At 47.2% G+C, this 20,883-nt stretch overlaps 1 long non-coding RNA gene across 1 annotated transcript; it reads right to left on the bottom strand.

The window, feature by feature from the left end:
* LOC148121183 (uncharacterized) lies at positions 1–12,519 on the bottom strand. Its single transcript, XR_015738587.1, has 2 exons — positions 11,793–12,519; positions 1–2,762 (listed from the first exon to the last, which is right to left on the bottom strand). It is a non-coding gene; the product is annotated as an uncharacterized LOC148121183 (long non-coding RNA).
* Between the last annotated feature and the right edge of the window lie 8,364 nt (positions 12,520–20,883).

Below are 20,883 nucleotides of genomic sequence, written 5' to 3'. Positions count from 1 at the left end.
TCATGGTGGCACACACCTTTAATTCCAGCACTTGAAAGGAGTTGTCAGGTACATGTCTGTGTGTTGGGGATCTACATAGAGAGTACCAGGACAATAAGGGCTACATAATAGACCTGTCTCAAAAAAATTGTGTTAGATGCTTTTATTTGATCATGGCATTAGAATCAAGAGGGTCACTTTAAATAGTGAAATAACAACCAACTAGATAGACAAACACTCAAAAGACAAAACGCCCCAGTTGGTTCTGAATGCTGTACTTATTTATAGCATAGGAGTGACAGGAGAAGGCAGAGTGACTCCCACTTGGAGTGTCAGACAAGTCAGAGGTTTGCTGTTTGGCATCTGCTGTGATTTGAAGGTTCACATTTTGTTTATTTTTAAATTATTTATTTTACCCATAAGTGCTCTATCTGCATGTACTCCATTTTGCCAGAAGAGGGCACCAGATCTCATCATTGATGGTTGTGAGCCACTGTGTGGTTGCTGGGAAATGAACTGAGAACCTCTGGAAGAGCAGTCACTGCTCTTAAACACTGAGTGGAGCCGTCTCTCCAGCTCCCCGAAGACTCACACTGTAATAATGGTGCACATGAGTGATGGTTTGTTTTAATTGTCAACTTGACATAAACCTGAATCACTGGGGAAGAGGGTCTCAGGATCACCTGGGTCAAGCTGGCCTATGAGGGATTGTCTTGATTACATTAATTGAGATAGGGAAACACGACACCTGTGGGAAGCACCCTTTCCTAGGCAGGGGATCCTGGACTGTATGAGAACAGAGAAGCTGAGTTGCATATATCCAAACATGTATTAATCCACTAGTCTCTGCTCTTGACTGTGGGCTAGATGTGGCTAGCTGCTTCCTACTCCTAGTGCCTTGACTTCCTCATCATGATGGACTGCACCTGTAACTGTGAGCCAAATAAACCCTTTCTCTCTCAAGTGGCTTTGCCGTGTTATTTTATCACGGCAACATGTGACAAAGCTAAGACAACCTTCACACATAAAGTCCAAGAAAAAGACAAACTAGTTATGGCTGTTTCTCACACGTGGTAATGCCTAAGGCATCCCAATGAGAAGCTGTGGGGCTTGGCATCCAGATCAGGGCCCAGAGTCCAAGTGGGGTGGAGAGGAACCCCCACAGGTGTCAGAGACCCCATGAGCAGGGTGGGGAGAGCATCCCCGGTGTAAATAGTGTAATCAGTGGAGAGAGTTTATAGTGTAGGACAGAAATCCTCACCGGGAAATCAGCCCAGGCTGAGGGGAAGGCCAGTTCTCCGGGGTCTTCTAAGTGTCAAAGCTAGCAGAGCAAGGTCAGCATCCACACGTGGGACAGCATCATGGTGCTGTTCCAGCAGTACTGAAAAGAGGGAAACCTGGAAATATTCACCTTGGGGATGAAGAAGATGTCTTTTCAGGGGAAGACTTTAGGGGGCCCAGAGTCTGAGCAGGGTGAAGGGCAAAGGGGTACCATCATATAGAATGAACCCTGTGACATTGTTTAGGATGGAGGTCGCAATGGTAATTTTTTGGAATTCAATATATGTAAAGGATAAAGAATTCTGGGTGTGCATCATAGGATCTTATGTATATACCTACAAATATCTCTGGTCCTGGTCACTGAGAGGGAGGAGCCTACCTACGTCTAAGATCTTGGATACCACCAAATGGACTCGGGACTGCTTAGACAAAATGCCCTGCTCTAGAGACAAAACTAGGAGTGTATGGCAAAGAATGCTGGCACAGATCAGGAGCATACAGATGACAGTTTAAGTGGCCTCCTGCTTATTAGTCCAGTGTGACAATCTGATCACCAAAAAGCAACAACAGCAAAGTAATAGTGACAGACTACAGCCCACTGACTAAAATGGGAGATCACTAGTTTATACCAACGGCAATATATGTACACAGGAGTGCCCGTGGTACTTAATACCACAGAGGAGAAAAGAGGAACCATGTTGTGAAGCCTTTGATCTGACAGCTGGAGTCTGTTTCTTCTATTTTTGTCTTAGTTACTTTGTTATTGTTGTGACAAAAATACCCAGACCCTGGCAAAAGTCACTGGAGGGAGAAAGGGGCTGATATTCACTCACAGTTCTAGAAGGATAGAGTCCATCATGGCAGGGAAGACAAGGCAACAGGCAGGCATGGTGCTGGAGTAGTAGCTGAGAACTTATATCCCAAAGTGTGTGGGGGGGGGGAGAGAGAGAGAGAGAGAGGCTGGGAATAGTGTGGGGTTTTGAAATCTCAAAGCCCATCACTCAGTGACATACTTCCTCCAACAAAATCACATCTTCTAATTCTTCCCCAAAAATTCCACCAACTGAGGACCCAAGCATCAAAATCTACGAGGTCATTCTTATTCAAACTACTATACATAACGTGGTGCTGTGAAGATGGTGAATGGTAATTAATCAGATCATGATCTTATGAATGTATCGATGCTGTCTTGGATGGGGAGGGTTCATGTGCTCTTTGGATGTGGCTCTTATTTCACACACACAGGAAAGTGTGGACTCCAAATAGGTGATTGTGGTCCTCAAGCTGGAGGCACTGTGCATGTCCACAGCCCAGCAGATTCTGAATAGTAGGTTAGTGGAGAGCCACAGGTCTCTTGGAGCAGGGGGAACCAAATACAATGTCCACTCATGGAGCAGAAGAGGAGTCACAGTGAGATGAGACTTGCTGGGGCAACCATGAAGTCATGAGAGCCTTATCTCTAGAAAAACACCCCAACATAGGGCATTCAGTCAGAGTCCATCCTGTGGAGGAAACAGAAAGATTGTCAGAAAGATGGCTCAGCTGAGTGCTGGCCTGACATGCACGAAGCCTGGATTCCCTCCTAGTGTCACATTAAGTCGGTGTGGTAGACACAACTGTAATCCCATCACTTGAGGTGGAGGCCAGAGGATCAGAGGTTCAAGCTTGTCCTCAGATACATAATGAGTTTGAGGTCATCCAGGCATATATATGACCCTGTCTCAAGAAAAAGAGGAGGAGGAGAGGGTAGGAGTTAGAGAAGCCAGAAAAAGATACTGCAGAATATTTGAGCACACTGTGTGAAAATGTGTCAATGTGTTATCTCACCTGCCTAAGGCACCTGATTGGTTTGATAAAGAGCTGAATGGCCAATAGCTCGGCAGGAAAAGATAGGCAGGATTTCTGTGGAGAGAGAGGAACTCTGGGAAGAAGAGGTGGGAATTTGTCAGCCAGACATGGAGTGAGTTGGACATACAGAATGGAGGAGAGGTAAAAAGCCACATGGCAGAACCTAGATGAATAGAAACATATTAAGTTATAAGAGCTAGTTGGGAACAAGCCTAAGATAAGGCCAAGCATTTATAATTAATAAGTCTTTGTGGCATTATTTGGGGGCTGGCTGTCCAAAGAAAGTCCAACAAGAAAGTCTGGCTATAGAAGGATGCTTACAGAGATGGAGTTTCTATGCTACAGCCCTCTAGGTTTTAGTTGGAAAGCACAGAAGTCCAACCTCCATTGAAAGACCTGGATAAATCCAGATCCCCCTAGCAGAAAAATAGAGCCAAAAATCTAGCAGGAAAAGAAGAATCAGATATCTAGGATTAGCCAGTTTCAGGGTTTCAGGAACTAGCTGAAGATAAAGGTAGATTATAATCTTGAGAATAATCTTGAGAAACAGGGAGATTCCCCCTAGTAATTATCACTCCCTAGTAATTATCATTGGTATTTTTAGAATAGGAACTAACTGATTATGACCTTGAGAATGATCTTGAGAGGCAGGGAATTGCCCCCTTGTAATCATCACTGGAATTTTTGGAATTTTCTGTGACACCCTCCCTGCCCCCCTTTTGGATTACTGGGCTGTGTGGTTTCTTCCTATAAAAACTACTTCTCCCAGTCACTCGAGGTCGAACTCTTCCTCTGTGTGGGTTATGAGTCTCGGCCCCAGTGCACTGGTTCCTGTCTTGTCATCTTGTCATTAAACCTCATGTGATTGCAGCAAGGACAGTCTCTCGTGAGTTACTTGGGGGGGGGGGGGTCGCGTTATCCCAAGGCTTGATGAGAGTCTTCCAATATCGGGGGGGTCTTTCACAGTGACTCAGATCCAGAAGACTTCTCTGAGAGCTGAGTTCAAAGCTACCCAGCTCGAGGCGTCCTGTAGCCTGCGACAAAACCCATGCAACCTTTGCATGGCCCACTTCTCTGCACCAATTGCTGAGGCTCTTATCTAGGTGAGGGCAGAGTCTGTGGGACCCAGGTGAGGCATCCACACCTCAGGTCTGAGTAAGGCTAGGCAGTGAGGGAGGTCTCTGATGCTTGCAGCAGCTTTCCAGGCCTCAGCTCCCTCCAAAGCTAACAAGCCGAGAGACTGTCACTGAGAGCAGGGCGATTGGCTTGTGAAGCAGTGAGAAAAAGAGAAGACGGTCTCTGCTCTGATGTGCCCTTTAGGTCTCAGCCTGCCATGTTGACATCACCTCCCAGCCACCTTGAGATGATGTGTGCACCTAACCCAGGACTATCCCTTTTACAGATATGTCTGCGTCTCCTCCCTAAAGGGGTAGCCAGCACAGTGTGCCTCCATGACGTTCAGAGTTTCTTCAGAACACTTAGACAGCTGTCACTGTTCAGAAAATGGGAGAAGACCTGAAACCAAACATAGTCATCAGTGTCTCTTCCAGGACCCCACGTGGGCAAGACACTGTCATGACACCGACATGGGTGAGGACAGTGGCCCGTTGGCAGTTCTCATACCCACTTTGTAAAGAGTTGTTTCTCAATCTGGCACTGGTGGATCTCATCATCCATTCTTTATGCCCTGGCAGTGCTTAAGCATGCATGGGCAGCCCGTTTATGGCGGTTCTCCAGTTGTTTCAGTCCTAGATGCTTGTGTTGTCATACCCAACGTTTCACAGTCTTCCTTTATGCTGTCTATCCAGTGTTTTTTTTTTTAAATTTTTAAAAGTATTTATTATGTATACAATATTCTGTCTGTGTGTGTGCCTGCAGGCCAGAAGAGGGCACCAGACCCCATTACAAATGGTTGTGAGCCACCATGTGGTTCCTGGGACTTGAACTCAGGACCTTTGGAAGGGCAGGCAATGCTCTCAACCTCTGAGCCGTCTCTCCAGCCCTATCCAGTGTTTTTTGAGCCTTCCTCTTTGCCTTATCCCTTGCACTCCTCCAAGCAGTGCTATCTTCGGGTATCTGCCGCCATTCATTCTCATAACACTGCTGAAGTATCTCAAGCACCGTTGCCGTATCCTGTAGTTTACTTCCTTCTGTAGCTGGAGAAGATTCTCAATGTCATCACTGCACAGCCTGTCTTAGTGAGTGTGATGCCTAGAATCCTCCTGAGACATGCCATCTCAAACACATTCAGCCGCTATTCTGAGGAACGTTTCATTGTCCAGGTTTCAGACTTGTAAAGACGGCAGCTCAAGACAAGTGTCTCACACACTTGTAATTCTGTTGTTGTCGTAATGTCTCTCGCTGACCAAACCTCTCCTAGTGCCTGGAATGCAGCCCTCACTATCCCTAACTGCCTCTTGATGTCTGAAATAGTTCTCTCCTTTGATCTGAGGTTTACTCCCAGATAGACAAAGCTGACTGTTGGCTTGAGGTTCTGATTCTTTATTACAATGTTAAAATCCTTCTGCATCCTTCCCATGTGTTGTATCTCTATCTTCTCAAAGTTTTCTTTCATACCAAGGTTTTCACTGACTTCCACCACTCTATTAACCATGGCCTGCAGCTCATTTGGACATTCAGCAAGTAGTGCGGTATCGTCAGCGAAACATGATACACAAGAAGGACTGCTCAAATTACACAGGCATTAGTTTGTTGTGCCATAGCAGCAAGATCTTCTCCTCCATTATCCTGCAAAAGATCAGGTGCAGAACAGAGGAAATCCTAGCAGAGGCCAGTGCGGATTCAGAGCTAACAGGAGCACAATTGATCAGATTTTCACTTTGAGGCAGAAAAATATGAAGAATTACATGTCTGTTACATCGACTTCAGGAAGGCATTCGATAGCATTTGGAGGAAAGGACTTTGGGAAACAATGAGGTTCCACAGATACCCAGAGAAAATCATAAGAATACTAGAAAATGCCTACAAAGATACCTTTGCTTCAGTCAAAGTCTGTAGAGAACTAAGTGACGAGTTTAAGACACTCATAGAAGTGTTGCAGGGATGCATCCTCTCACCATTGCTCTTTAATATATTCCTGGATAATACATATAATATATATATATGTGTGTGTGTGTGTGTGTGTGTGTGTGTGTGTGTATTAACTATAGCAACAACCCTGGAGGATGAGGAGACAAACATGCAGATAGGTGGTGTGCGAATCAATAATAACTGGGTGTACCTGGCCTTTCTCAAAACCATTACTACAAGCAGCATCAGTTACAAACAGCTCAAGTGTCAATGCACTAACACACAATGCTTAGCTATATTAATAACTCTGCAGAGCCAGGACCATCTGTCCAGCAGAACGTGATTCGGATGCAGGTAACTATAGGTATGTCTAGTTGGGTCCTTCTAGTGACATGTCTCTTTCTTGGCCAAAGACTTCAAAGGTTTAAAGGAAACACCTGGGGTCTCTGATCCCATTAGTACTTTATAAACATTTATTAATCAGAGGGACACCAGCCAGCTCATCCAAGGAAGTAACTGCCAGCAAGAGCCTTCTGGAAGTTGATGATCTACTGCCAAGGCCTTCCTAGGGAACGTTGTGAGGAGTCCACCTTCCCAGGCCTGATTCGGCACCTCTTGAATAATTGGGCATCCTCCCTCAGGAGGTGGCAGTGACCGGCAAAGTTGAGAGCAGCTACAAACACAATGAACTTATTCAAGTCCCAGGGCATCTATGTTGGTGTCTAGTTCCTTAAGCAATTTTTTCTGACCTTCTGTATTATCTCCAGTCTAGAGGAGAGAGGGGCCAGAATCAGCAACAGGGATGCAATGGGCCTCAGGCAGCCCCAGCCCCAGTGTCAGAAGGGAGGGAAAAGGCGCCTATGAGTGGGTCTCACGCCAGTCCAGCTGTGGAGCCAACCATGCCATGGACACACAGGTATAGAGGCTGTGAGATGCTGGTGGTGTGACAGGACATCTCCCAAGCCCTCACACCTAGCTTTTATTTTAGTGCTGGCTATCACAACTCAGATCCTCATGCCTGGATGACTGAGGCAGGGCAATAGTGCAAGCAAAAGCAAGCACATGCAAACTCACAATGAATAAGCAAAATTAGCCAAGACAACCTGCCAGCAGACCAAAAGCATGGTAACTAATGACGCACACTCCTAGCCAATCACAACATGCCAGCAGCAACCTCTAGTTTCAAAAGGACCAACTAAAAACATTCTTGCAACAGCTTAATTTCCCTAATCCCATTTTAACCCCACCTCCACCCCGATCTTTTTACAATAAAGAGCTCCTGTACTGGAATCTCTGAGAGTCTGTGTCATTGCCTTCAGGTCTTCTCATCTCCCCCTCCCCCCCGGAAATGGGGATCAGGCAGCAACAACAAGCACCCAACAACTACAACTGGCATCCAACATGGATGGACCTTTTCCTTTTGCTCACTTTTTGGGTCCTTTTAACATCTTTTGGGCGTTTTTCTTTCTTGTTTGCCGCCCCCACTGCTGTCCCCGCCCCGACTCTCCTTTGGCTGTTTTTGGTGAGTTGATGCCCTATTTTCATTTTCTAAGCCCTTGGTGAGTTGGGGCTTTCTTTCCTATCCCTACATTTTATTTTCTTTTCCCTGTTTGTCTTCCTAGTTAGGAAATCGCCATCGTGACTCAGTTCATCTGGTGCCTCCACATAAGGGCTGACAATCCAGGAGGTGGAGCCAATAAAGAACCCTCAACAGGTCCTTTCCGCCTGGAGACACTAGGTGAACATACGGCCATGGCCTAACAAGCCGCAGATGTTCCTCACCATAAGCAGCACACTCGGTCCATGAACACTACTTTCCCCTTCCCTTCCATCCTTGTCCTTGTGTGGACTTCCTCCTGGCCTGAGAGAAACCGATGAGTTTTGCCCGGGGCCACTCTCTGGGGTTGTCTGAGGTCTCTCTTGCTGCTTTACGGGAGAGCCGACCATTCTTTGGAGTGTGGACTGTTGGACTTCCTCTCCTAGTCTCCCTTCTCAAGGAATCCGGTTACAAGATCACCTATTAAAGATCATTAGGGTGGTTGTCCTTGTCAGTTATGTGCCCTCTCAGCAGCAGCAGGACCGGGAGCAGGCTGGGAGTCATGCAGGGGTGTGTGAGGGAGACCGTGGCTACCCTAATTCTCCTTATTTTGAACATGTACTCAGACAATGGGCCGTGCAGCTTCAAACCCATTCTGATTGGCACTCCATGCCCTTGACCCTTCAGTTCTCCTCCGGTGACACTCTGCTTATGATGATGCAGCAGAGACCCAAGCCCATACAAGCTTAGTATTACCCTTGGCATGCTTACTGGCCATGGCCAATACACTGATTTTGTCTCACAATCCATGATTGGTCTACACTTCTATTTCCAACAAGTGTCCAACCTAGCCTTCAAGGCCCTCAAACTTTGTACATCCCAGGACACTGTAGGCTATTCCACAATCTTGTCCAGCACACTGCAGAACCATTTCCTGAATTTTTGACCTGTGTCACCAATGGTGTTAAAAAGCACATTCCATATGGCTCTGCCAAGGATATTCTTATTAAACAGCTAACCTGAGAGGGGCTCAACACTGTCACCCGTAACGTCATTGCACCTGTCAGAAATGAGAATATTCAAAAGTGGGTCTTCGCCACCCATGATATTGACACATAGCACAGGCCCATTTCTGCCCTTACAGCTCCCATGAATGCCTTGGTCAATGCCAAACCTGAAAAGGACGATAATTTCACCCCACCAGACCATACTTGCTGGGGATGTGGACAGTCTGGTCACTTACATAGGGATTGCCCCAGGGCTTGTCCAAAGACCTAATGCCCTAAATGCCAAAAGGGCTATTATTGGGCATGAGATTGTATAAGCTCCCAGAGGGTCCTGATACAAATGATAGACTGGACAATGACTTCACACTCCTGACGCACCAAGGTAAGTGGTGTGCCTTGGTTTGCAATGGTTAAGGTGAACTGGTTCTCATCCACTAGGCAGATCTCTTCGATTTCAGAAGAATAGTAGATGTCATTTAAAAAGACGGACTGCCCCAATACTTTTGTTCTCTCTGCTGAGGTTACTAGAACAGCAGTAGAACCACCTTAATAGAGACATTGATGTCTTTGTGAGCTAGCTTGAGAGCATTGTGGAACACTTTTATGTCCTCTTCCAGAACCCAGGTGGCTGTAGGGAGTTTCTATGGCTCATGCAGTATGTGCTCAGCCGGCTTCCTGGGACAGTCTATGAAAATAACCCATTTGTCGCCCTCCAGGCCAGTCAGCAGCCACTCATGGTACTTGGTGCACTTCCTGATCCAGGAGCTACAGTTAGAGATATAGACAGTGGAGACATTGTCATTTGCACAGCCAGAACAATAACAAACCATTTAGAGAGGATGCCTGTTTTAAGTGATGGCTAGGTTCACTATGGGCATACTGGATAACCATTTCCCTCAGGATAGATGACTTTCTGCCCTCCCCCTTTTAAAATTAAAGATAAAAATTATGCCACACCATCAAAAATGCCATCCCCCAGCCACTATAGCCTTTACATATACCAATAAAACTAATTTTGGATTAACAATAATGGGAATTAATCATAAGAAAAGGCCTACACCCAACCAAATTCTAGAGCAGTACAACTAGAGGCATTATTGACGGCCCTTAAGGTATTAAAAATGACCCAATCAGAACCGTAAATATTTTCTCAGATAGCTGCTATGTCACACAAATTTGCAAAATACTATCTTTTGTAAAATTAAAGTACCAAAAGGATTCCACCTCCAAAATAATGCAAACTATTAAAAATTTATTACAGAGGCACCCTGGGCATATATCCCATATCAGATCTCATATACAGGGCTGCCAGGAATGCTAGCAACAAGCAACTACAGAGTAGACTGCTTAATTATGACTATGACAGTGTCCTTGCCTTTGCTGGAACAGGCTAAGTTCTTCCATCAGAAATTTCATTTGTCCCCTTAAAATTTGCACAAACTTTTACCTAGTTTACCCTTGCCCAGCTGTGAACATTTAATCAGAACCTATTTGAAACTTAACTTGATCCAAGTCAAGTCATTGGATTTGTCTTCTACATTCTTTTTGTTTGGTTTTGTTTGTTTTCGAGACAAGGTTTCTGTGTAGCTTTGGTGTCTGTCTTGGAACAAGCTCTTGCAGATCAGGCTGGCCTTGAACTCACAGAGATCCACCTGCCTCTGCCTCCGGAGTGCTGGGATTAAAGATGTGTGCCACCACCACCTAGCTTGTCTAACACATTCTTTGGTCAAGTATGGATCACATAAAATCCCTGCTAGACCCCTCTGAACTTGTTGCATGGTGGTGCCTTATGGGTGGCTCTAATATTTCTGCTTAAGTGTCTCCTACAGCTAAGATCTTGACAACAGCGGGTGAACAAGGCAATACTCCAGGTGTTAATGGCTATGGAGCACACTGGATCAAAACCTTCAAGGGAGGTGGTCCATACTTGGCTAACAGAAATAAAGGAGGCCATTTAAAGCTCTCGTTCTCCTAAAAGTCTACCCTTGCTTCTGATTTCTTGGGACCTTCTGGGGACCCAAGGGACCCAACCCTTTGAGGACTGGTGGTCAAAGACAGTTAAGAACCTGTCCATTGGGGCTGGAGAGATGGCTCAGAGGTTAAGAGCACTGACTGTTCTTCCAGAGGTCCTGAGTTCAATTCCCAGCAACCACATGGTGGCTCACAGCCATCTGTAATGAGATCTGGTGCCCTCTTGTGGCATGCAAGCATACATGGAAGGAATGTTGTATACAAAATAAATAAATAAATAAATAAATCTTTAAAAAAAAAAAAAGAACCTGTCCATTGTAGGCCCATATTTCTTTATGGTGTAGCAGCCAGGCTCTGAAGCCATTGGGCCAATCGGAAGTGATCACGTAGCCCTGCAGACAGGCTGTCTCTGCCTGAGAAAAGTCAGGAAGTTTGCTGCTTCTTTCTTTGTAATTTGGAGGATGCCTTATAGAGATGCTAATTCAAGCCTACGTGACAGCTGGCATACTCAGCAGACAGGTAGATGCAGACATGACAAAAGGCCATTCACCTGGTTACCTAGGAGATAGAATGCTGATGTATTCCCCCCCCCCCCCCCGTACAGTTTATGTATTTGTGAGATACATAATTTATGTTTGGGATGTTTGGAGAATAAACGCGGGAGGAAGAAGCCTGAGATGCCCTTTTCTGTAATAATGGTGTAAGCTGTGTCTGGTTATTCCTTGCGCCTCCGTACCAGTCCAGTTAGGGAAAATAGCTATCTGTGTTAGACCCACACGGGCTCTAACAGTCCATCAGTCAACCTAAGATAGTCACAGTCTAAAATACTGGGGGGGGGGTCCCCAAGGTGGAGGTATAAAAATCCAGAACTCCCATTAGGTTGCCCAATAAAAATAAAACAGAAAGGGTGAGATGAGGCAGGGCAATGGCGAGGCACAAAAAGCACATGCAAACTCACAATGAATAAGCAAAATCAGACAAAACAACCTGTCCGTGGACCATAAGCATGGTAACTAATGATGCACACTCACTCCTCACCAGTCACAACATGCCAGCAGCAACCACCAGTTTCAAAAAGACCAACCAAAAAACGTTCCCACGGCAGCTTAATTTCCCTAACCCCATTAAAAACTCCTCACCTTTTTACAGTAAAGAGCTTCTGTTTTAGAATCTCCTGGAGCCCGTGTCATCGAGTCCACGTCTTCTCACCCCATGTCTCCTGGGAAATGGGAAATCACACAACAAGCAGCAGCAACAAGCCTGCAACAACTCCAGATGGCAAGCTCTTCACCTACTGAGCCATCACCCCAGCCCCTCCTGGGCTTTCCGCTGAACTATCTGCTTTACAAGAGCCTGCAGGCCTCACAACGATAAGGCAAGGGTTCTGCCTCACTGTGTTAGTCACCAAGACTAACGGACCCAGAGGCCCCAAGGGATCTGTGCAGAGGTCCTGATCTCTGTTCCAGCACCCTGCTCAGGTCCCAGGTCTTTGTGGAGAGGACAACACTGGTACAGTCTCTGAAAGTGTGCTCACGTGACAGTTAGGGCTAAGACACCACCCTCACTGGGAGGTGAGCAGAGGCAGATCTGAGCAGCAGCATGGTGGAGCAGCGGCTAGTAACTCGGCTGAGGACTGGAATGTTTTATGTTCCTGGGGCTGTTTTAGAAAGTGTGAGTCCAAACCAGGAGGTGGTGGTGCACGCCTTTAATACCAGAACTCGGGAGACAGAGGCAGGTGGATCTTTGTGTTTGAGGCCAGTGTGGTCTACAAGAGCTAGTTTTCAGGACAGGCTCCAAAGCGACAGAGAAACTTTGTCTCAAAAAACCAAAAGAAAAAAAAAAGTGTGAGTCCAGACTACCCACTAAGCTGCAGCTGTGTGCCTGAAAGTAGGTGTTAATTATAGCAGGTCAGAATGGTTAAGAAAGGGGAGGCTGCAAATTCAACAAAGATATTGGGACACACCCACACACCTAGACACCCACACACATCAGAATACCTGCATATGGTGGCTCAGTTCATAAAGTGCTTGCTGCAGGATCTGAGTTTGAGCCCCAGAACCCACATAAAAAAGTTGAAAAGGGTGGTATGTGCTTGTAATCCCAGCACCAGGAGGTGAAGACAGAAGAATCCTTGGGGCTTGCTGGCTAGCCAGTTTGACATAATTGGTGAGTCCTGGATCAATGACCTTGTCTAAAAAAGAAGAAAAGGAAGGAAGGGAGGGAAGAAAGAAGGAAGGAAGGAGAGAGAAAGGAGAGAGAGAGAGAGAGAGAAGGAAAAAAGAGGAAGGGAGTCCAGAGGAGCCAACTGTCAGACTAACGAGTGCTGCCCTTAGCCTCGGATGGAGAAACTTCTTCTGCCTGCAGTGGCAAAGGTCAATGCAGAGGCACATAACTGGCCCAAGCGCTGAGGGTAAGTGTCTGTTGGGTGCTCAGCTCTAATGGGACGTCTAAGCCACTCCCTCTTTAAGTCAGCGAGCTGGAGGATGGGAAGGGGTGCTGTTAAAAACATGGTTGTTACACTGATGAACTTGCAGGGGCTGTCACCTATCTAAGGCCTGCACAAGATAGGGCCGTCAGCATTCCACCATGGAGAGGAGAGGGGCTCATGAGGCCACCCCTATATGAGGAACTCCTGGCAGTCAACAGTCCTGGGGGTGGGGAAGCTAGTCCTTCAGCTTCGTAGCCACTGCTAGTTGCCTTTGTCCAGTAAATAACCTCCCTATGAATGTGCAAGTAATCTTAATTAATTAAACTCACGGGATCATACATACAAAACTGAAAAGACGTGGAAGCAGGAACTGTTGGAAGAGGGGCTCAGTAGGAGGGAGAAAGGAATAAGGGAGGATAATGTGAGTATGAAAATGACCAAACTACATATATGAAATTGTCAAAAAATAAAAATATTGAACATAATAAAAACAAGGTAAAAACTACTGAGGAAGTTTATCTCAGATTGACCTCTGACTTCCATAAGCATGTACACCTATATACACATATGTGCACACATGCTGTACACCACACAGATAGATAGACAGAGATAGACAAATAGATACACACACACACACACACACTCACACACACATAGTCCTTAAAGATTAATTCCTCGAACTTTGATAATCCCCAGAACATCTCAAGCCCCATGCACAAGTCAGCAATGTGGCAGCTCTCCTTGGCCCCCAAATTAGAGAATTTACACTATTATGTTAATCCACAAACAATAATAACTTTCATATTAATCATAATTTTGCTCACAGCAATGCTAGCTTGGGGAAAAGAAAAGGAAAAATAGTTTGTATCCAAGATGGCTCATTCCTTCTCTCCACACTTTTGTATTTTTTCTGTCACTTACAAATATATTTCTAATAAAAACAAAACAGATGGATGTTATTGTAAAAATATGTCGTTGCTGTATCCCTGTTCAGGATAGACACACAATGTTCCGGGATACTGAGTGTCTCTGAGTGACACTTGGGGCTGAACATTCTGACTTTCCTCTTCAGCTGCCAGCATCCCTGTGGACCCTCAGATGGCAGGAGGGCAGAGCGGTGGGGATGAGGGGGTGAGAACAGAACAAGGGGAATAGGGAAGTCAAAGAGAATATGGGAGGCTGGAGGGAGGGAGAATGTTTAGATCCACCATGGGCCGCCCCGAGCAGGAGCAGGCTGGCTCCTGGCCTCTTGGGAGGCCCCTGGCTCTGCGTCCTGCCTGAGCACTGAGCTCAAGGAAGCTTCTGCCTAGGGGTGGGCGGAGCAGCCAGGAACAGACCTCACTAGTCTTTACTAGTGTTGGGACCTGGAATGGGAGGAGAACCATTTTAGAGGACTGAAGTCCTGGAGACAGATAGCTCTGAGGGATTATCCTGGGTCGCTCTCTCTGCTTAGGCTGAGTCCTACCTTCCTGTCCACACAGGGAAAGACTCCTGGTCACAAATGCCTTGGGGCTGTACTGTTTGTTCCTAGGCTCCCTCTGAGCAAGCCCACTGGACTCAGGTGCTCCAGTGTTTCCTCTGTGGGGGTCATAGGGCCATCCCTTGACTGTGCTTACATCTTTCAGGGTCTGCTGCCTCTCCTTCTGGCACTATGGGTCACTGCTGACAGTTTTGATCCTTGTTCTTTCTGCCTCCCAGACTTATCTTGATGCCGGCAAGGCCTTACCTTCAAGGTGACCTAGGAGCCCCCCCCCCCCATCAGCATCTTCAGTTCCCTCTTCCTCAGCCTCCAGTTACTGTTGTTGCTGTTTCCAGCTCCATCATGATGTTGGAGTGAGTCAGCCTTGCCCTCAGGGCTGATGTAGCCAAAGACAAATACTCTTGGCTGGGATTCTGTGGACCCTTATAAGGCCAGCCTCACAGGGACACAAGGTGGGAAGGTCAACAGCTCTGTCACTCCCTATTTGGTCAACCGGATCCTATGGAAGGCATGGTTGTGACCCTTTCTGCAGCCTGACCCTGGAGTCATCACTGAATCATAACAGGGCCGCCCCACTATGTCAGGAGGTCAACCTGAGAAGTGTCTGAGAAGGAACAGTGGCTGAGTGAAGAACAGGACAGTTCTTGTGATTTGGATAAATAGTTTACATTTCAATCCCATTAACACCCAGCAGCCTCTGCCCTGCTTGATGTCGCGGTGACTCTCAAGCACATTCGCATGGGAAAGCTGACTTGGAGGGTTCACAGGACAGGGATGTGGGTTGTGGAGATTTTCAGTGCCAGAGGAGGGGGTCGAGCCCCCATAAGGGCCATTTTTCCTGGAGCCTTGGGTAATTGGGGCGGAGCTGGGAGCAGTAAAGATGAAGGGCCAGCATCCGGTCACTCAGCTGCCTTGACAGGCTAGAGGAATTCTCCGCAGTGAGATAAAAAGGGATGTGGCCTCTGTGCCGAGGAAAGCCCTGCCTCAGCCCTCCAGCTTCATCGGCTCTTAGACAGAGTAAAGGTCACTAAATTTGACAGTCTTGCAGCTGGACAACACATTGAGGCCCTGCCCCCAGCTCTGCGACAGATGGCGCTCCTCCGGTACAAGGTACAAAGATAACTGTTGCCTAGGTTACTCCTGCTTCTGCTTCCTGTGCTGACTCTTCACTCAGCAATAGGCATCTCCCTTGCCTGGGGTGGAGAGGGGTCAGCGTCTCAGCCTTTGGATCAGATTGTGGTCAGTTCTGCACGTAGACACATTGGTCATTGATAAATGCTGTGCCCAGAACTGTAACACAAGACTAACTTGCCCTCGATAGTCCGCGCTTCAATGTTAAAGAACTCTGCTGAAAAAGCCAGGCCAGGAGAGAAATGAAAATAGGAAGCACTGAGATCCTTTCAGTTCTCCACTTGTTCCCAGACAGGACGTGAACACCTCACATGTCTGCATTCCCATCCTGTATCTATGACCCACAACCGCGCTGGAGCCAAGGTGTTGGTTTGGGAGCACCCAAAGAAAGAGGCCTTTCTTTCTCCCCAGCTCAGAGAGAGAGAGAGAGAGAGAGAGAGAGAGAGAGAGAGAGAGAGAGAGAGAGAGAGGAGAGAGAGAGAAAGAGAGAGAGATTTCAAATGCCGGCTTCTCCATAGAACGAGCTTTCAGTTCTGGGTGTGATGAGCTAGTCACAGCCTAGATCGCTCTCTCAGATCCATGGGAGCCAACATTTAAAGCCTACCTCTGCTGTATCTATAATCTCACCGTCCCTGCCACGTCTAGTCCTCAGTTGCCTCCATGCATACCCTGTTTCTCATCTTCCAGGTGGTGGGAATATCGGCTAGGTGGAGACTTCTACCTTCCTAGTGCAGGTGTGTCTTTACACACACACCACCACCACCACCACCACCACCGCTACCACCACTAACACTACCACCACCACTACCGCCGCCACTAACACCGCTACCACCTCTACCACAACCACCACTACCACTACCACAGGGCTACATTGCCTGTGTGTTTTCTTTTCCACTCCTTCAAGTAAGGGGGAGCTTCAGGAATGCACTTCCCAAGGCAAAACTGTAACAGAGCCCATAAAACATCTGCTATCCAGTTTTCTTACAGGATTTTTTTTTTTTTCTTAACTGATAGCTGTTTTCTCTGGAGAAACAGGCAGGGACTGGCAGGCATGTTATTGATACAACGGGGTGTGCTGGCTAGGTTTATGTCAGCTTGACACAAGCTAGAGATATCTAGGAAGAGGGAACCCCAACTGAAAAAAAATATGCCTCAATAAGATTGGCCTGTTGGCAAGCCTGCGGTCATCTTCTTTATTAGTGATTGATTATGGGAGGGTCCAACCCACTGGAGATGGTGCCACCCTTTAAAAAGCAGGCTAATCAAGCCACAGGGAGCAGAGCGAGCCAGTGAGCATTGTTCTGCTTCAGTTCCTGTCCTCACTTCCCTGGGTGACTGACTGTGGCCTGAGGGTTGTGAACTGAAACAGATGCTTTTCTCCCTAAATTGCTTTTGAGAATGGTGTTTTATCTCAGCAATAGAAACCCTGTCTAAAGCACAGGGAGAATCCCGAAGGTCAGGTCCTCGCTCGCGGTGGCACAGCCCACAGATGCAGAAGCCAGGGCTGTAATTTAATCTGCCCTCTACTTCCTCCCACCTACGCCAGGGCCAGAGGCAGACTGTGGAAAGAGAAATCTGGGGCTGCTGCCCTCCCTCTGCCTGGCTGACAGCCAGCACGCATTCAGCTCTCTGCTCTTTGAGATGTCTAGGGAGGTGGGCTGGCACCATCCCAAAAGAGAACACAATCCCTGTCAGTGGTCCACTGTCAGGGTAAAGAGAGAAGAGACGAGGAGTGGTTACTTCTGTATCTAGTCCAGCACACAGAGTGCTGAGGGAGACACTCTTCTCAATATGGGACAACACTGCCCATATTGAGAAGACCACTGCCCCCACGATCTGAGCATTGGGTTGGAAGAGGGGTGCTGCTGCCACCAAGGCTGTATTTGAGCAGGAAAAAGCAAGATGTGACAGACTCAGTCCAAGAAGCAAAGCAGTGAGCTGCCCCTACAGTGAGATCTTCCTTAGGTTGTCAACTGTGTCCGGCAGTGTGGAGCTTGGGGCTGACAGTGAGCTATCAACTGTCCACAGAGAGCCGTGTGGGGCCAGGTAGGCCGGCAGCCAGCCTACTTGGAAGCCTGCCCCAACTTTTTAGCACACTTGCTTAGTGATACTCTAGAGAAAGGATACATAGTACATGATTCACCAGCCCACTATTGACCAACAAAGAACCGGGGTACACAGATTGCACCAGAGGGGCTAGAGAGAGGCCGTAGTGGTTAAGAATGCTCGTTGTACAATGTTGAGAAACAAGAGTTGAGATCCATCTAACAAGCTGAGCGTCCTGCACATGACTGTAACCCCAGCTCTGCGAACAGGAGAATCTCCAGCGCTTGCTGAACTCTAGTCTGGCCCAGAAAAAACTGAGTCCCAGGTTCATGGAGACACCTTGGCTCAAAGAGATGAAGAGATACACAGTTCGACACCCCACACCTTCTTCTGCTGTCTGTGTGTGCTCACAGCGGCATCACCACGCACACACACATACATGGTGATATAGCCACCCATGGAAATAAACACATATAAGTAAATAAATAGTTTTTGAGAAGACAACACCAGGAAAAGGACTGAGAGGCAATGGAAAGTTCATGCGACCTGCCTGGTCCAGAAGAAGAAGACTGAGCTGTGGGAAAGGCTGAGTCTGGGCATCCCAAGCAGGGCTGGGAACACCTTGGTCCTCAGAGCTCAGGACTCAGAGAGCTGTCAATCCCCATGTGGGTGCTGGGAATCAGACCCTGGTCCTCTGGAAGAGCAGCCCATGCTCTTGTTAAAAGAAAGTGGGGAGAGGTGAGGGGCATATGAGTTTTGTTAGAATGTTCTGGAGGGATATACAGAACTGAGGATTCTTATAGCTGTACTCTGGCTGCAGCTTCAGAGAAAGTAAGGAAGCCTCTGGTCTACTGATCCAAGGAAAACTAGCTAAGCCACTTAGAACTTCGTGGAATTCAGAGGGAGGCCTGGGTCTGGCATGGGATTGGATATGGTTTGAATCTGTGTAATTTCTCATGAGCTTGTTTTTTTATAATTAAAATTTTAAGTTTATTTTATGTATATGGGTGTTTTGATTACCATATGTGTGCCTAGTGCCTGCAGAGGCCAGAAGATGGCACCAGATCCCCTGGAGTTACAGAGAGTTGTAAATCCCCATGTAGGTGCTGGGAATCAGACCCTGGTCCTCTGGAAGAGCAGCCCATACCCTTAGCTGCTTAGCCTCCTCTCCAGCCCCAACAGGCTGATGCTTTGGATGTCTGCTCCCAGGTTGCTCCTCAGTGGGGGGGTGCTGTTTTAGGAAGCTGTGGACCTTTAGGAGGTGAGACCTACCTGGTAGAGATGAGTCACTAGTGACAGGCCTTGAAGGTTGAAGCCTGGCCCCACTGTCTCCTGCTCTGCTCCAGCACACACTCCACCTCCGCAAACCCTGCTACAATGGAGTAAGGCCCTATGGATTGGTGAGTTCAAATATATGACTATTTTAAGTTTTGCCAAAGACTAAAATCTGTAAAAAAAAAAATTCTTAAGATGGGCAGTGGTGGTATATGTCTTTAATCTCAGTACTTGGGAGGCATAAGAAGGGGGTACTCTGACTTTGAGTAGACAGCCAAGGCTACACAGAGAAACCCTGTCTTGAAAATAAAAGCTTCCTCATGTTATTTCTGCCATGTTTTGTGGCCACACAGAGAGATGCAAAAGCAGGAAATTGGTGCCAAGAGTGGCGTCATTGCTTTGAAGAAGCCTGACCATTTGACTCTTAGGAGATGTGGAAGCGTTCGAAGCTACAGAAGCCCTAGGATGCCACCAGGAAGGTTAGTGGGCCCTTCTGGTGGCCGTGTGGAAGAACAGAATGCTAACAGAGGTTCAGAGACTGAAGGCCACATTTAAGAGGTTTTCCGTGGGAAAAAGGACTCTGTTTGGAAGTGGACTAGAGACCTTCCAGCATGGAATCGTCTATATTTAGTCTGTGTCTTAACATTTTGAGTGAGCCTGAACTCAAAAGTAACAGGGTATTTGATTTGGCAGGGGACATTTCTAAACAGCTCAGCATCCAGGCCCTGGCATGATGGTTGGTGACTGCGTTCAGCCAGGTTTACAGGGATAGAAGAGAGCAAAAGTGTAGAGAAAGATAAAAAGCATTCCGTAGAAAGATTTAAGGGGCGGGGGGGGGAGCACACAGTGTTGGTCATTTCCCAGAAACCTGGATATGGACCTGGCCAGAGCCCATTCACCTAGCCAGTATTTAATTAAAGTTTGCTTCAAATTTGGCTTTAAAAAAAAAAAAGCAGACAGTGTGGCCAAAAGAGGTGTGCAAAGGAGAGGAAAGCTACTGAGAAGGGTTCTTAACTGTAATGGGATCAACAGCCCCAGAAAGAAACAGCGGGAGGGATTTACATGGGAGCCTCAGGAAAGGCAGTTTTGCTCCTGGTGACACAAACTCTACCACACGCTTCCCTCCCCACAAACACGGCCACCACCCTTCTCAGTTACTTTTATGTTGTCGTGAGAAACCAACACAGCCAAAGCAACTTATAAGAGAAAGCATTTAATCTGGGGACTCATGGTCCCAGAGGGTTAGAGTCCATGACCCTCATGGCAGGCAGGCAGGCAGGCACAGCACTGAAGTCGTAGCTGAGAGCACACATCTGAGCCACAACCATGAAGCAGAGAGAAAAGGCTTACTGGGGATGGTGTGGGCTTTGGAAACCTCAGAGCTCACCCCCAGTGACATGCCTCTTCCAACAAGACCAGGCCTCCTGCCTCTTCCCAAACAGTTCCACCAACTGTGAAGCAAGCATTCAAATATAAAAGTGGGGCTCACTCTCATCCAAAGCACTACCCCTCCCCACAAGATGGCGTGAAGCCCTGCCACATCTCAGGCAGAATGTGTTCTTCCTCCTTTACATTGCTTCCATCCATACTGTGGTCACAGGGAAGCAGAGGCATGTCCGGGCCTGCTTACCTCTGATGGCTCATAGCAATGACCCCTCAGCATCACTCCCCCAACCCTCACAAGCACAAGCGCTGCTGAGTTCTTGGTCCTCCATGCCTGCTTCTCACTGATTCCTGAAGATTTTCAGATCATGCTTTACTTCAGAGGGTTGAGACCTTGCACTCCAGAAAGGCAGAGTGGCAGCCCCTAAACTCAAGAGCCAGAAACTGCACTTAAACCTGTCCAGGCCTTGGCTGTGCTTTAGCTTTT

This window comes from Myodes glareolus, chromosome 8 (genome assembly GCF_982192425.1).
Source record: "Myodes glareolus chromosome 8, mMyoGla1.1, whole genome shotgun sequence".
NCBI lineage: Eukaryota > Metazoa > Chordata > Mammalia > Rodentia > Cricetidae > Myodes > Myodes glareolus.
The sequence above is the reverse complement of the archived record's forward strand: the minus strand, read 5'-3'. Positions and strand labels throughout refer to the sequence as shown.